The 17,510-nt window shown below is 32.3% G+C and overlaps 1 long non-coding RNA gene across 3 annotated transcripts; it reads right to left on the reverse strand.

Annotated features, from left to right (window-relative positions):
• Positions 1-159: 159 nt before the first annotated feature.
• On the reverse strand, positions 160-13,381 carry LOC140866206 (uncharacterized). 3 transcript variants are annotated; one of them, XR_012144815.1, is made up of 7 exons: positions 13,221-13,381; positions 12,984-13,099; positions 12,749-12,834; positions 12,358-12,467; positions 11,252-12,283; positions 1,197-1,364; positions 160-353 (listed from the first exon to the last, which is right to left on the reverse strand). It is a non-coding gene; the product is annotated as an uncharacterized lncRNA (long non-coding RNA). The 3 variants fall into 3 exon arrangements; XR_012144816.1 differs by having other exon boundaries at positions 11,252-12,458; XR_012144814.1 differs by having other exon boundaries at positions 11,252-12,467.
• Positions 13,382-17,510: the final 4,129 nt, after the last annotated feature.

Raw genomic sequence — 17,510 nt, forward strand, 5'->3', positions numbered from 1 at the left:
GCACAAAAGCTGTCCAGGGTCCGTGCCCGGCTAAATTCTTGTTTTTCAGAACTTACTCTACATCTCAAAATGGTTCTAAAATGAGACAATAAGAAAATCTTAAGAAGTTTTAACCAACATCAATTAAGTACAAGTACAACATCATATATTACTTGTTATTCAACTATCAAACCTCATGAATATAAGTTTAAGTAGCTACATGATTTCAAGTTTAGATCTAAACTTCCAACAACTACAATCATGCAAAGGTTTGATAGAAACCTATACATCTCTAACTCTTAACCCGAAATCTCCATGTCTAATCTTTCAATCTCGAGCTATCCAGGCCATGTCTGACTCGCTCATGCCCCAATCTGATGCAATGCACACATACAAAAAAAGCAACAGCAAGATAACTCCGGTGAGAAATAAATCTCAGTATGAACGATATGTATATAAAACATATAAGCATAGCAAATTCATGTCATTCATGCCATAAACATTTCTAATGACAAACATCAATTGTCAAACATGTAGATCATATAAGTATAATCTTTTCTTGCATCTAAAATAATCTATATCATTAATATAAATTCAAGGCATGTTGTATATCAAAGGTGTTCTACTATCTTCAAGGAATCTTATATCATAATAAATCTTGAAATACAATAGCATACCAATCAAGTAAACACAATCTAAATTATAGAATGCATGCTTTAAAAATCGGTTGATAAACTCTGTATCGGTTCTTGGGATCTCGGGGAAGAAGAACACAACAGCTCTCCAACCTACTCTCCCATTCGAGGTGGCGTTGAGTTCTTTTTCCCGGACTTTGGCCCACAATATCGAGATTCTGGAAATAGGAGTCGATCTATCTCCTATGTTCCTCGATATACGTCCAAACGTCCGTATTCTTTCGGCGGATCTGCCATTTGAAATCTCAAAGGAATAGTTGGCTCAATATGAATGCAACATAATATAGAAGCATAAGAACGAAGCCAACATAATCTATAACAATTCTTTAACAATCCAATAGATGCATAACAGTTTATAAGCATCAATCTAAGTCCTTCAGACATGCTCAAACATCAACGATCATCATATAATTACATCAAATCATGTAAAAACAAATAGTCATGCAAGTATGTGATTTAGGAAACTCGAAGTCGTAATCAATATCGAGTTATCTTTCTATCTTATCTAATGTCTATTCATACCTCCACTTCACCATGCTACAGAGTTCAAATCTTGCAATTCGTTCATCAAACTTAAGCTTGTCGAATCTGCTCTTTTACAATTGCTGGGCGAAGCTTTTACTTGCTTCAGCCTTCGAACTCCAAGCAACTTGCACTCTTCGACTCAAGTTTGCTAACTTCAACGTCGAGCTGAAATAATTGTGTTAAACATGTATAAGATCATCCTTGCAACATATTAGCAAAAGCGAATTCAATCAAGGATTTAAAACTCGATCAATTCTTGAACTGAAGGCGTAACGGTTCGAATTCGGTAATTCTAAAATCATTATCATCACAATAACAACCATCTAAACCAAATACCATACTCAATTAGTCAGATCCTAAACGTGATCAGCGGCTCATATTTTCAGAAAATATTCAATAATTCAAAAATATATTCAAACGACGATCTTTTCTCGACCCGTCTTAGATATGCTATCGTCGTATATACTAGAACACGTTTATACAATCAAATCTTAATTCTAACATCTTAAAATTAAAACATGGTAGAAATTAACAAAACTTACGTCAAAACATAGTCGTCGACGCCAAGATCGCAAATATACGATCAATCTGAAATTCTACCAGACGGAGTGATTTTAATCTGAGTTTGAAAGATCAAAAATGGCTAAGGAAATCTTCCTCCCCCACTATCCTGAGCCTTCTGGACATGGGAAAAGTTTATATCCTCTGTTTTTTATTTTAGTCCCCAAGCTCTTACATCATTGCAATTCAGTCCCTGCTCAAATTTCACCTTCTAAATGAGTCCTTAATCAATCTTGCACTTTTACTTAAATCCTTTTTATTTCATCAATCTCAAAATTTAAATATTAAATCCCATAAATATTTAATTCAAATATTCTAATTTTTTAATTTAAGAATTCCAAATTTTAACTCTTAATATCCGTAAATCCTCAAATTAAATATTTTCGACTCGAAAAATTAAATTTCTAATTTCATAAATTCTCAAATTAATATTTTCCAAAATTCGGAATTTAAATCTCAAATTTCGTAATTAATAATTTAATATTTTCGGGCCTTACATATTGGTACCGATTTTGCAAAGTTTTAAGCTCATTTTTCCGAACCCATTTCCGGCAGCCGTGTCGTTCGCCGCCTCCGTGCGTCGTCTGGGCTTTGGGGAAGGTTGTTCAGGTAATTTGGAACTCTATTTCGTAGCTTTGATGTATATTTTGAATTAGGGTTTGTATTTAGGAATTTTTGGTTGAATTCAAATCTATATAATTTATATGTATGTGATTAAGGTATCGATCTATTTTTCTATTTTTCTGGAATTAATTTTGAAATTTCAGAATATATATAGGATTTTCGAAATTTGGAGCTGAATTATCAATTATTTGGGTCTTGGAATGCCTTTGAATTTGCATGTAATAGTTCTGGAAATTATTTGTATTTTTCAGAGAATTCGGAATTAAGATTTGGGCATTTTCGAACCTAGGATTAGATATTTGAATTGTTTGAAAGTTGATATATGTTATGATTGATGGGAATGATAATTACCACAGGTTTGAAATAACTAGGATCACGTCGAGTTTGTAAAAATTATTGTGGTAATTATTGGTGCCTTATTGCCGCTAATCGTGCTCTTTAACTTCTGCACTCCAAGTGCATGTGTATTTACTTCTATTGCGCTTCTGTGTTTCAGGTAAGTTGTGGTTGTGCTAGGAGTGGTTGTATATTGTTTTTACATCGTTTGTGAATTGTTTGAGGTGATTTGGGCACTTGTTTGGCTGGATTGCTTCAGCCCATGGGCACACTTTATGCTCATCAAGTGTTTGTTGTTTTGTTTATGCCAATTCCAGTCTTTCATCATTTTAATCCCTCATTCTTGGACATGGCAGCGATTATATATATATATATATATATATATATTATGTTACAGATGACCATAATGCGGAGTTCAGACATGGTGGATTGCTCGACGAAATAATCAACTTTGTTCAATCTCTTCATAGACAATTTGAGGTAAATTTGCTAAGCTAAACTTACAGGCAATAATAATTGTTTTAAAAGCATGTTTCAACGCAACTACCAACACTGGATTTTGAGGTTGAGAATCTCCTACCTAAAAAGGTAATACTTGGTGAACTTATACTGTATTTGATGGCAAGAGTTAAGAGTTGGTGAGCATTTGGATTCTATTCTTTAACTACCCTGGTTCGTGCATCACTAATTTAGTCAAGGGACAAAGAAATTGAAGAATGTTCAAGTGAAGTACGTTAATTATTTTTGATCAAATGCTCCTCTGCTCATGCAACTTAAACATGACACAATAATATAAATTTTTTTTTTTATTTGTACACGTATATATAATGCTCATTAATTATCCATTATTTTTCATTTTTCTTGCTCCAAAATAGTCAACTTTCTGTGCACTACTGCTCTCTCTCAACACTTTGACATTCACAGTAAACTTTCTTCAGCAAAAGCAAACAAAATCTGATTCCTTCTTTCAAACACTAAACGGAAAGCCTCTCCATGCCATTAAAGCCTATTTTCGCATAAAAAAGATCACAGAAAATGGTAATGGGAGATGCTTTTCTTTAACAAAGAAGGCGCCTTATGGTCAAAAGGGCTTTCTTTTTCGTAAGTTGATAAGTTATGTTTATAGTAAACATATTTCGATAAAAACTTTCAAATTCAGATTATCAGCACCTTTTCCATTCATTCTGGATTCAGATTATTCCGAAATGGTGAATCATATGTGTTCGACTTTTGTCTATTCCTTTTCTTGCAAAATTACTTTCCGAATCCCACACAAATCATTTGTTATCAATTTAGCAGATATAACACGGTCGTTATTTCAAAGGTATGTATTAGACTTTTATTTTCGGATTCCAGGATTAGGGCTGACATACCGTATCGAAATACCGGAATTTTGGCATACTGAAATTTTTTCGATATACAGACATTTTTTCGGTATACCGAATTTTTTTTCGGTATCTATACGGTGGATTTTTTTCGTACCAAAGTTTTGGATCTTACTATCGGTATTAATTTTTTTCTTACCAATATTTGTAGTAAGATATACCGAAAACCACCTCTATCCAGGATACAGGACACTTAAATGGTTGTTTCAGCAGCAATACGAATCATATATCAAAATCTGAAATTCAAGATTCTTTGAGTCGGGTGGTATGACAAAAAAGAACATGTTCTGCTTGCTGATTAGTTCTGTTAAATCTTTTGAGACTTTGTAATTTTTTTTTTCTATGCAGATACTGCAGCTCGATTTAATATGGTAAGACAAAATATTATTAGCTTCATGCCCAAGGTGAAACTTTTTTTTTATGAAGTTTGAATGAAATCACATATTTTGTTTTTATCGCTATGTTTATATTTATTCCTGGAAAATGAGGGGGAAATTTCAAAATAAGGTTTAAGAATGCCGTCACCTTTTCTCGATTCTTAGATTTTGTCTTCTCATTACAAAAGGTTTATTCAAGTTTACTTTCATATCTTTTACCCTTGCATTTTTTTTTGTTTCAGAATAGCAGAGTTGATTTAAGATAATTCCAGCTTTGTTTTTAAAAAAAAATCGTGGTTAATTTAACTGTTTTTAAAAAAAACCGTGGTTAATTTAACCACGGTTTATTTAAAATCGTGGCTATTTAACCATGGTTTTTTAAAAACCGTGGTTATTTTAGCCACAGTTTTTAAAAATCGTGGCTAAATTAACCACGGTTTACTTATAGCCACGGTTTTAAAAAAACCGTAGTTATTTTGACCAAGGTTTTTTAAAAACTGTAGTTAAATTAGCCACGGTTTTTTAAAAACCATGGCTGAATTTAACCACTATTTGTTTAAAAACCGTGGTTATTTTAGTCACGGTGAAGTTAACCACGATGGATTTAGCCACGGTTTTTAAATCCAAAATTTTTCTGTAGTGAGAGAATTGTATATTATACATGATAGAATAAAATTTTCAAATCTTAAATCATATCTCTCAAGATAAAACAAATCATATAGAATGCACATCTTTCCATATTTTCAATATAATATCGTTCAGATTCTTTGCATATATTGATTACATTTTTACTAATTAATCACACCAAAAATAAAAAAAAATTATTACTCAATTATCTCCATATCTTCAAAATCATAAATAAATATTTTTATTTTTTCTAACAACATAAATCACAAAAAATAAGCCAACTAAAAATAACTTCTAACGTCATTGATAGTACATATTGCTATGTTATCGACTTCGTCGATTTTTAAAAGTGTTATTTAAAATAGAGTATGTCTCGACGGTCTTTCAGATATACATCCATGAAACAAGTTAATTTTAGAAGTAAAAAAATAAAACTATTTTATGAGTCAGGCCAGAAATTAAACTGTGAGATCTCGTAGGAGTTTTTATGTTTTGAATATGAATTTGGAAACTGAAATGATAGGAGAAGAAATAATTGATATAAATAATCCAATAAATAAATATATATTATAGTAATTAAAAAAAATTAATAATGATAACTGTATATCAAAATTAGAACATAAAGAAAGAAACAAAAGAAATGAAAAGAAGTCCGGGAGTTTACCCAGAGCGCACCCAAAGGTAACGACTGCGGGTTCCCTCGTCACCAAAAAAAAAAAAAAAAAAAGGCCACCAGATAAAATTTACTTGAAATCATTGAAGTCTCCCCTTCCTCCCTCACCTTCCTCATACACAGATAAGAGACAACAAAATGATGTAAACCTGGGTCATTATATTTCTCAACTAATATTGTTTCAAAACTTGAAAATTTTCAGAATCCTATGGAGACGTACACATTTTAATTTGTGCTTAATCCTTGTTTTCTTGATCGTGAAAAATGTTTCAGGTAATTTATGAAATGTTACGTCTATAAATTTTCAATACCCATGTACTCAGAGTAAGATATAAATAAATTAAGTTTACAAAGACACAGACTCAATGTTAATGTTTACGTTTATATTTTTCTTGCATTCACAAATCTTCCATGTCCCAACAGTCACAGATATAGTTGCAATTCTCGAGACAGAAATCCAAACTATAGGGGGGATGGATCTTGGTGGGGTTGCAATGGCAGGTGGGAAAAATGTGGTAAATGCCACTTCTGGTATGGATGACTAAAAAACACAAGATCCATCACCTGCGTTTTAAAACAATCCATTAAAAAATTACATTTCACTCTCTAATAAATTATTGAAAAAAAATAACGATAATAAACTTACTTGGGTCTATCGTAGTCAAAAGAGCTAGACCCCCAAAGATGCAATTATCAAGATACGGATCTTTCTGATAAATAGCATTGAAAACGTAAGAAGTACGTTTATAGTAATCCCCCTACATGAAACATTGGTCAGCTTGTTGAATTTCGGAACATGCAACTTCTCTAAACGTCATATGCTATGTTGGTAGAGAAGTTGCATGTTCCGAAATTCAACAAGCTAACCAATGTTTTATGCAGGGGGGTTACTATAAACGTACTTCTTACGTTTTCAATGCTATTTATCAAAGAGATCCGTCCCCTGATAATTGCATCTTTGGGGATCTAGCTCTTTTGACCAAGATAGACCCAAGTAAGTTATTATCGTTATTTTTTTTCAATAATTTGTTAGAGAGTAGAATGTAATTGTGTAATGGATTGTTTTAAAACGCAGGTGATGGATCTTGTGTTATTTATTCATCCATATCGGACGTGGCATTTACCACATTTTCCTCACGTGCCATTGCCACCCCACCAAGATCCATCCCCCCTATAGTTTGGATTTCTGTCTCCGAAATTGCAACTATATCTATGACTGTTGAGACATGGAAGATTTGTGAATGCAAGAAATATATAAACGTAAACATTAACATTGGGTCTGTGTCTTTATAAACTTAACTTATTTATGTCTTACTCTGAGTACATGGGTATTGAAAATTTATAGACGTAACATTTCATAAATTACCTGAATCATTTTTCACGATCAAGAAAACAAGGATTAAGCACAAATTAAAATTTGTACGTCGCCATAGGATTCTGAAAAATTTCAAGTTTTGAAACAATATTAGTTGAGGAATATAATGACCCAGGTTTACATCATTTTGTTGTCTCTTGCTGTGTGTGTGGAAGGTGAGGGAGGAAAGGGGAGACTTCAATGATTTCAAGTAAATTTTATCTAATGGCCCTTTTTTTTTTTTTTAGCGACGAGGCCGACAGCCGTTACCTTTTGGTGCGCTCTGAGTAAACCCCCGGACTACTTTTTATTTCTTTTGTTTCTTTCTTTATGTTCTAATTTTGATATACGGTTATCATTATTAATTTTTTTTAATTACTATAATATATATATTTATTTATTGTATTATTTATATCAATTATTTCCTCTCCTATCATTTCAGTTTCCAAATTCATATTCAAAACATAAAAACTCCTACGAGATCTCACAGTTTAATTTCTGGCCTGACTCATAAAATAGTTTTATTTTTTTACTTCTAAAATTAACTTGTTTCATGGATGTATATCTGAAAGACCGTCGAGACATACTCTATTTTAAATAACACTTTTAAAAATCGACGAAGTCGATAACATAGCAATATGTACTATCAATGACGTTAGAAGTTATTTTTAGTTGGCTTATTTTTTGTGATTTATGTTGTTAGAAAAAATTAAAATATTGATTTATGATTTTGAAGATATGGAGATAATTGAGTAATAAATTTATTTTTTTATGTTTGGTGTGATTAATTAGTAAAAATGTAATCAACATATGCAAAGAATCTGGACGATGTTATATTGAAAATATGGAAAGATGTGCATTCTATATGATTTTAAAAAGGGTTGACCCCGAAGGGGACCCCATCTGTAACGCCCCAACCATCTGTAACGCCCCACTGTATCAAGACGAGTTTTTTCAGCGTGCTTATGTCCTCACTCACACGCACCCTGGAAAACTTCCCAGGGAGTCACCCATCCTATAATTGCCCCAAGTCAAGCACGCTTAACTTTGAAGTTCTTATGTGATGAGCTAACTTTGAAGTTCTTATGTGATGAGCTTCCGAAAAGAAGATGCACCTTCTTGATATGAGCAGTACATATGAAATCTTTTAAGCTCTCCTCAATCATGTAGTCCTATACCTACACAGTCTCAGAATCCCTCTCATTCCGGCACGGGATCGGTTCATTCATGTCTCCCTCCGCCTAGAAGCCTACCAGGAGCCGCTCATTGTCCGTGCAACCTCTTGGCACCGGCGATCACTCCCTGCCTCATCAGCCCCGGGCGTCACATGCCCACCAACTTCCGCTTGGTTCGTCCCCGAATCATACCGTACTAAGAGAGGTTGGCTTTGATACCATTTGTAACGCTCCACTGTATCAAAACGGGTCTTTTTAGCGTGCTTATGTCCTCACTCACACGCACCCTGGAAAACTTCCCAGGGGGTCACCCATCCTATAATTGCCTCAAGTCAAGCACGCTTAACTTTGGAGTTCTTATGTGATGAGCTTCCGAAAAGAAGATGCACCTTCTTGATATGAGTAGCACATATGAAATCTTTTAAGCTCTCCTCAACCATGTAGTCTCATACCTACACAGTCTCAGAATCCCTCTCATTCCGGCACGGGATCGGTTCATTCATGTCTCCCTCCGCCTAGAAGCCTACCAGGAGCCGCTCATTGTCCGTGCAACCTCTTGGCACCGGCGATCACTCCCTGCCTCATCAGCCCCGGGCGTCACACCATCCCACATGAGTCAGAGGCCCATTGGCTCATGCGGAGTTAAATCGAGGGATGTGCACGAGTAGGCAGGGACCTGAGGGAGGGAACAACATGGTTTAACCCCCAGAGCATACCCCCAAATATTTCAATGAGGAATATGCTCCACACGAGGATCGAACCCGCAACGCTGGGGAATTTCTTCCCACGTTACCTCAGGCCTTACCAACTCGTCTATGCCCATGTGGGCATTCTATATGATTTCTTTTATCTTGAGAGATATGATTTAAGATTTGAAAATTTTATTCTATCATGTATAATATACAATTCTCTGTATATTAGAGTTCTCATTCATTAAGACGATTGCCGAGTGTCACCATTAGGGATAAGGAAAGGCAGATGACCTTTCATTGTCAAATATTTCCCTCAAGGACGTGTACAAGAAGGTCTTTGCCGATTCCTATCAACATGGTGCATCTCTTAGTAGAGGGGCGTGAAAAGGCTTTTCCTATTCTTTCCCCCGACCCCGCTACTAAGAAGGATGTTCACTTCTTAAAATATCCTATGTACGTAGGGGGAAATAGGGGAAGGGGTCAGATTTATCCCGACGGAAGCAAGAGTAACAATACAGTTTAATTAATTAATTAGAATGCTACATGCCTGGGTATAGTAGGTAAAAACATAGGGAAAAAAAAGAGGGGGTACGAAATAACTACCATCCGGAGGTAAGGGAGGTCGAATTGGGTGAAGAAACTTCTAAGACAAGAGAGGAAGAGTGGGGGAGGTTGAAGTATCACAGTAGTAGTAGCACTATATATATTATTGAGTTCCACAGCAGCCCTAGCGGCATTGGCTTTTCTTTCTGTTAGAGCATCTGTGCCTTAAATTAAATAACTCTGTATTATGTAAAAGTAAAGTTTTCAAATTGGTTCGTTGGTAGTTTTTTTTTTTATTTTTATGCACTACATTCTATTTTAGTATTATAATTTTTTTAAGTTATTAAATTTTGATATTGATAATTCCTAAAGGAATTTTTGTTGGATAACATTCATCCATTTTTTTTCTAAACTATGTCCAACAAATGGTAATTATATTAAAATAATTTCTTTCTATATTTTGTTTATATTTGATAAGTCAAACAATATCTACTCAAAGAAATGCACAGTTTCCTGCATTTTTTAAAACAAGATGTATGAATTGGTAATTTTTTTTGTCAATTTAGTTAGTTTCGTTCATGAATTCATGCTAATAAACATCTGAATATACATATAATTTACAAATGCATTCCAAATTATATAATGTATAGTTGTAATAGATTTAATTAATTTTTTTTGTTAGAGATAATCAATACTCAATGACATTTATACATTTTCTTAGGTAACAAAAAAGAGAAATTAAACAAAGATTAGTAGATTAATTCAGAGTCAGACTGGTGAAACTGATAAATAGTTTAGTGGAAAAAATAAAATAACGACAAAAAACAGTTGAAAAGTTTACGGATGTGAAACGATAAAATCAAAACATAAACAATTTAACTCATGCATCTATATATATAGCATAGAAATGACGATAAAAAGTTATTGTAGCTTCTACTACACACGGAGGGAGTATTCAACTGGAACATATTGTTTTGGATCTAATTAGTATCTTTAATTATTTTCGACCCAAAGCATAAAAAATCGAAGTAGAATCAATTAAATTCGGTTTAAACAATTAATTATGATTATCTAAAATTTCATGTAATTTATATTAGCCTCTCTCACACGTCTCAGTATAATTTTTCTAGAAAACCATAAACAAAATATATATTAGTTGATATCAGACAAATGAATAATTATACTTGGGAAGAAATTTTTACAACATTAAGTGACTTTATCATTATATATAAAAATATTTTGTACCTCCCGAAATTATTAATTTACTATGACACAAAAAAAAATTATTAACTTACATAGTTATTCACTAAAAAAGTTTGGCTACCACAGGTCTATAATCCATTACTAAATTTCGACAAAATCTAGACGTAATCAATCCCTAAAATATGGAACAAACCAAAATTGCAAAAACCGAACTATATTGATAGACCAATTTTCCTTATAGTTTTCAATTAATCGAATTATAAGGGCAGTAATTTAATTTCACTACGTAACTTTTTTCAAATAATCATATAATTTATTTATTTATTTATGTTTTTTTTTGTATCAAAACCACATTTTATGTAAATACTAAAATACGTCCGAAAAGTAATTAATTATTGGGGAACCAAGAAAATCCAATTCGGGTCACAAAATTAAACCACAAATAAAAACACGACTTGAACCAAAAAAATAATAAATTTCCAAAGAAAAATTAAACAGTGACCTGTTTCAAGAAAATAGCTGTACCGAGAGTTCAAGAAGGGTGTACACTAACACCCCGTGCTTTCAACCTGAAACCAACCAACAAACCTTTATATCTCGTAAATTCTGGACGAATACAAAGATCACCAAACAAAAAGCCAAGAAATTATCATTTCTCCACAAGAAAAACCCTAAAAAAAACAAATTAGTTAAAGATAGATTTTAAGTAAATTACGTACCTTGAATAAATTAGTATGATGATAGTATATATAAGAAGCAGAAGCTAGCGCCCCAATGACAGCTTTCAAGATGGTTAATTAGTTGCATATATATAGCGTGAGCAAGAACGGATCTAGCTTAGGTCAGTCCTAGGCTGTAGCCCACCCTAATTTTTTTTTATTATATATGTAAGTTTTTTTACTTAATCCAATAAACTTACTTTTCATACTAGACGCCTAGCCCATATTCTTAATTCTAGTGCACAACTTCATTTTTGGGAGGAAAATTACATTTTGGTCTTACAAGTTTGTCATTTTATGATTTTGATTTTCTATATTATCAAATTTCAGTTTTAGTCACCCAATTTTTTTGGTAATTCTTTTTTTTTTTTTATTGGAAGTTCTAAATGTAGCACTATAAACTCCAGTGTCATACCAGTATTGCATTGTTTCTATGTCAGAACCAAGTCGGAAAAAATATAAAAATTGCCAAAAAAAAAAAAACAAAGATATATCGAACAAAAATTGAATGCTGATTTAGGGATTTTAATCGATTGGTTTAATTATGATAAGTCATATTCTAACATTTCGAACAATACTTGAAATTAATGTATTTTAGGCTCAAAAAAAAAAACCAAACTTCCCTACTAATGGAACCAAAATTTCAAATTAATTCATATGGATGGATTATTTCGGTTGAACCAATATTTTACTTACTCCTACATTTCGATATATCATTTTTAGGCAACCCACGCTAAACCAGGACTTAGAATTATTTATTTGTTAAAGTTAAAGTGAGAGAGTGAACACTTTCCTTCCTTCCGAGGTGTTGAAAACTGCAAACAAGCAATTAGATGTAGGAATATTAATATATATTTAATTACATGAGATTGTAATTAAATGAGCTGACCATGGCTTTCGCAATCTTCACGCCCATTTGCGCAACACCTCCAAGTCCCAAGATACCCATTCTGTTTGAGACCGAAATGCATGGTTGAGGCCGGCCGGGGACTGTAAATTCTACCAATTGATATATAAATAAAAAAAAAAAAAAAAAGTCCTTTGAGTTGGTGGAAACAAAAATACGAAAGAATCGTCGGGCCCACAAAAGTTAGGAAACTGTCTCACTTCCAAAAAAAAGCCTAAATTTTATGGCAAAAAATTATTATAAATATGTGTAGAATTGACCCGTCTCACGGATGAGATTGTCTCACAAGAGTGTTACTCAAATTTTATAGCATATTCATGAAATTGAAATGGACACAAATAAAAACATATCCAAAAGGCACAAGAAAACGCACATATATCTGCCCGATAGAACCCACCAAAATGGATCTTGTAATTTGGTTCCCTCGTGGCGTCAGTCAGAAATTGATTGGGTTTTTGGCTGATATGATGCCAACATCGCATTAATTCAACAAGAAAATGTGTAAAATAAAATACCAAACTTGGACCATATACACAAAGGATCGATATTGTAATTTTCCTGTGAATGAATATAAAGGAGGATATTGAAAGAAAGATATATATACATACCCTGGAACCATTGGGTAATTGGACATGCCAAGATCATTTTTAATCTGGTGAACATCCGTATATGACAAATCCCACGGCATATCACCTTCACATAAACATCTTCAGCACCTGTATTTCTGCACATGCAAATCATTTTTCACCAAAAAAAAAAGAATGGCCAAGAAAACACACAATTTAGTAGATCAAAAAACAAGAGGAAAATGGAACCAAACAACAAAATATTTGATCTTGAAGTACCTCAGATCGAGTGTAAGTATACGATGAGAGGACTCCAGAGGGGTCTCTTGCAGCCCATCCCACTATCTTTTTCTCCATTTCCAGACTGCCCATTTACCTTAAATGTCTTAAACTTTAAAGTTTTGTGGTTTACATGCAGGTGAAAATGTGAAGAAAAAGGACTAAAGTGTTGCTTGTAGACGATGATGATGAGAATATTTACACTAATATATATAGGGAGAAAAGGGCATCGATGAATGGAATCTGCCAAATTTTGCAAAAGTTGGTGAGTGATTTGGAAAGCGGGGCCACTATATAATTTTCTTGGGCATGCATCATGTTATATTTAAAACTTTTTATGCTTCGAATTTTTAGCATTATTGATTGATTAATTCGTGGTCACCCATATATATATATATATATATATATATATATATATATATATATATATTTTTAAGTAATGCTTTAGATATATTTTTATTGATCGGTTTAATTAGTGAAATTGAATTATAAGACTTTCTCACATAATTAGTAAACCCTAAATATGATGATAGTATGTATATATAAGATGCAGAAGCTAGCTAGCGCCCCAATGACAGCTTTCAAGATGGTTAATTAGTTGCATATATATATAGCGTGAGGACAAACAAAACATGAAAGAACATTAACAATACAATACAAGCTAACAAAAGCTACAAAGCAAGCGCACAGTTCAATTCATTAATTAAAGCTAGGGCATCTTCCCATAATGGAATATAAGCATTTTCATTGCTTAATGGCGGAGATTTGCCATATATATATGTATGTATGTATTGTTGGTGATATCATGTCTCGAGAATCAAAATATATATCATGCTGATTTAGGGATTTTAATCGATCGGTTTAATTATGATAAGTCATATTCGAACATTTTGAACAATAATTATGGATGAATTATTTCGGTTGAACCATTAATATTTTACTTACTCCTACATTTCATTATATTATTTAGACAACTCACGATAAACCAGGACTTAGAATTATTTATTTGTTAAAGCCTTTAGTTAAAGTTAAAGTGAGGGAGTAGTACTGAACACTTTAATTCCTTCCTTCCTTCATCGGTGTTGAAAACTGCAAACAAGCAAGGTGTAGGAATATATGTGGTCAGCTCATTTAATTACATGAGATTGTGACTTGTACGTAGAATTAAATACTGTATTTGGCTCATGCACTTTCCTTCCTCGGTGTTGAAAACGGCAAAAAAGCAAGGGGTAGGAATGGGCAGCTCATGATTTACATGAGATTGTGACTTAATTGTATAATATTCTATAAATATGAAATCAGCCTCGAATTAAATTTAATTTGTTTCCATTGTTATTTTCAACTTTGTTTTTGGTTTATATACACTTGATAAATTCTATGAAGATGTTTTTGTAAAATTAATTATTATGATGATATCAAAATTGACAAAGTTTGTGTATATTAGATAAGGATACAATTTCCAAAAATATTGAAATATCAAAATATTTTGGTTTTTATTTCTTGTAAATAATGTGAAAAGTTTCCACAAAAAAATTTTAAAAATTTTCCACAAAAATATTAATTAAATACTTATCCAGTTTCCTAAAATATTAAAACACCAAAATATTTTGGTTTTTTTTTGTTTGTAGATGAAATGAACATATTTTTTTAACAAAAAATATTATGTATTTTACTTTGTATAAGGACCTATTAAATTAAATAATTATATCACGAGTTCATAAATATATAAAACAATAAGATTTGTAAACTTTATTAATATATTACATTTAAAATTTTCATAGCGTAATTCGGAAGGTATGAGGATATTACATTTAAAATTTTATACTGTAATTCGGAAGGTATGAGGATATTACATTTAAAATTTTCATGCCGTCTCTTTCTATAGAAAAAAAAAAAAAGCGAACTTTTAAATTAAAGGGATGTATTTGTTACAGAAATTTACTGACTTTTTAAATTACAAACTTTTGTGGAATTGATCGACTTCCACTGAATTTGTAGAATCTTTACATACTTCTAAATATTTTCATAGAATCTTGCAAGATTTGTTTTTTATGACATTGACAAATATTTGTAAACTTTTTCTAAAAGTCTATTAATTTTGTAATTTAAGATTGTGATTTTTAAAACTTATTATTTGCTTGAATTATTAGTTGAGTTTCAATAACTTTTATTTATATATTTTTAAAAATAATTATATTTCCGTAAAATATTTTTTTATCTATCAATATAAATAAAATTTTACTTATCGATTTGATTTACAAAAATCGATCGATAAATAATATTAAATTTATTGCAATTAAACAGTTAATATGATCTGTAAATTTTAATATGTTTTATTGAAGTAAAAATTTCATAGAATATCAAATAATGATTTTATTAATTTTTATTTCATCGTAAATTTGAAATAGAAAAAAAAATATGTTTGTATAAAGATTATTTTTAATCTTAGTAGTACGTATGAGAATAGTGTTTGTATATAGTTTATTTTTAAAATACCTCTAGACTTTTGTAGAGTTTTAAAAGTCAAGTTTGAATATCACATTACTTTTTAAAACTCTACAAATGTTCATCTTAAATATCACAAACTTTTATGGAATATATATATATATATATATATATATAAGTCTAGATTAAATATTTATAAACTTTTAAACTCCACAAAAGTCATTAAAAGTTTAGAACCAATAAAATTATGATTGTTGGAGAAAGATGGAACTTAGAGAAATATGATTTATCAATTATCACATGATTTCTTTATTCCTTATTTTATGATTCTAATGATCAGTTACCGTATTTATGATCGCTTAAAAAGTGATTGTTTTATAGAAACACAATATTCACAATATGATTGTGAATATTGTATGTGGAAGCATAACTTTATTAAAACTTATTTTTAAAAAAAGTTTACCTCGAAGGGGGCCCCATTCCTCATAAGTTAGAGGCTCATTGGCTAATAAGGAGGATAAATCGAGGGATGTGCACGAGCGGTAGAGATTTGAAGGAGGGAGCAACATGACCAAACCTCATAGCATATCCCCACAATATTTTAGCAGTCAATACGCTCCAGACGAGAATCGAACCGGCCGCAACGCTGGGAAATCTCTTTCCATATCACCTCAGGTCTTACCAACTCGCCTATTTCCCTATGGGAAACTTTATTAAAACTTATTGCAAGTAAATTGTACGTGCTTCTCTGTGCAGAAGTCGTGAACCCCATATATGGGTACGGCACTTAGGAAAATATTACACTCTTAAGAGTTAGAAGTTTATATGAATTCGATAACAAAAAGAAATCAAATTTTTGTTTCTGATCTTTGAAACAAGTAAAATTTTGATATTCACAACCAGTTTAGAAAAACTAGCAATAAATAATCACGATAAAAAATTGTGATTCAAGGAACCTTCAAAGAAATTATCTTTGACAATTTATGATAAAAAACAATCAATGAACGTCACAAAATTAATAAACTTTTATTTGATTTGAAGGACAAGCAAAGCTTTGGGTAAAATTCTAGAGATAATTTTGATTGATAAAAATCAATAATAATCCGAATTCTATTTAATATATAAATAATAAATCAATATAGTGTTATATATTATTTACACATTTAAAAGGTAAAAAATAATACCAAAATATTAGAAGATACTTTTCGAATTGCTCTCAAACACTCAAAAATAGGAAATATCTCAAAATAATAATAAAAAACCCCATGCACAAACACTACACGCTGAGTGTGTGAAAATCGGAATTAGCGCTGCAGCGCTTGATGAGTAGCGTTGTAGCGCTTAAGCTACACAGATGCTGTAGTAGCCCGTACCCGAAATCAGTGATTAAGGGATTAATCAACGCTAATTAAACAAATTGGATATCGGACAGATCGAAAGCTCCGAAGGCGCGATCGGAAGCTCCGATGAGCGATCGGAAGCTCCGATCAAATTACGTCAGGCATGACGTGTGGCAGGGTCGGAAGCTCCTATCAGGATCGAAAGCTCCGATCGCCCCTATCCGAAGTCAACCAGTGATATTTTGACACGTGGCAAATGAGGATCTTCGAAAGCTCCGATGGTAGGATCGAACGTTCCGATCGAGGAACGGAAGTTCCGATCGAGGATCGGAGGTTCCGATCGTTGTCTATAAGTAGAAGGTCAAGGCTTCATTTTGATTTGACAATTCCGAGAATTCCCTCTCCATTCTAGTCTTATTTGCTTGTTCTAGTCTTCCTAGGCTTGATCCGGGGGTCGGCGAGGCGTTCGATAGTCGCAGCGGAGTTGTGCCCAAGTTCTGGAGGC

Source organism: Henckelia pumila, chromosome 4 (genome assembly GCF_033568475.1).
Source record: "Henckelia pumila isolate YLH828 chromosome 4, ASM3356847v2, whole genome shotgun sequence".
Lineage (NCBI taxonomy): Eukaryota > Viridiplantae > Streptophyta > Magnoliopsida > Lamiales > Gesneriaceae > Henckelia > Henckelia pumila.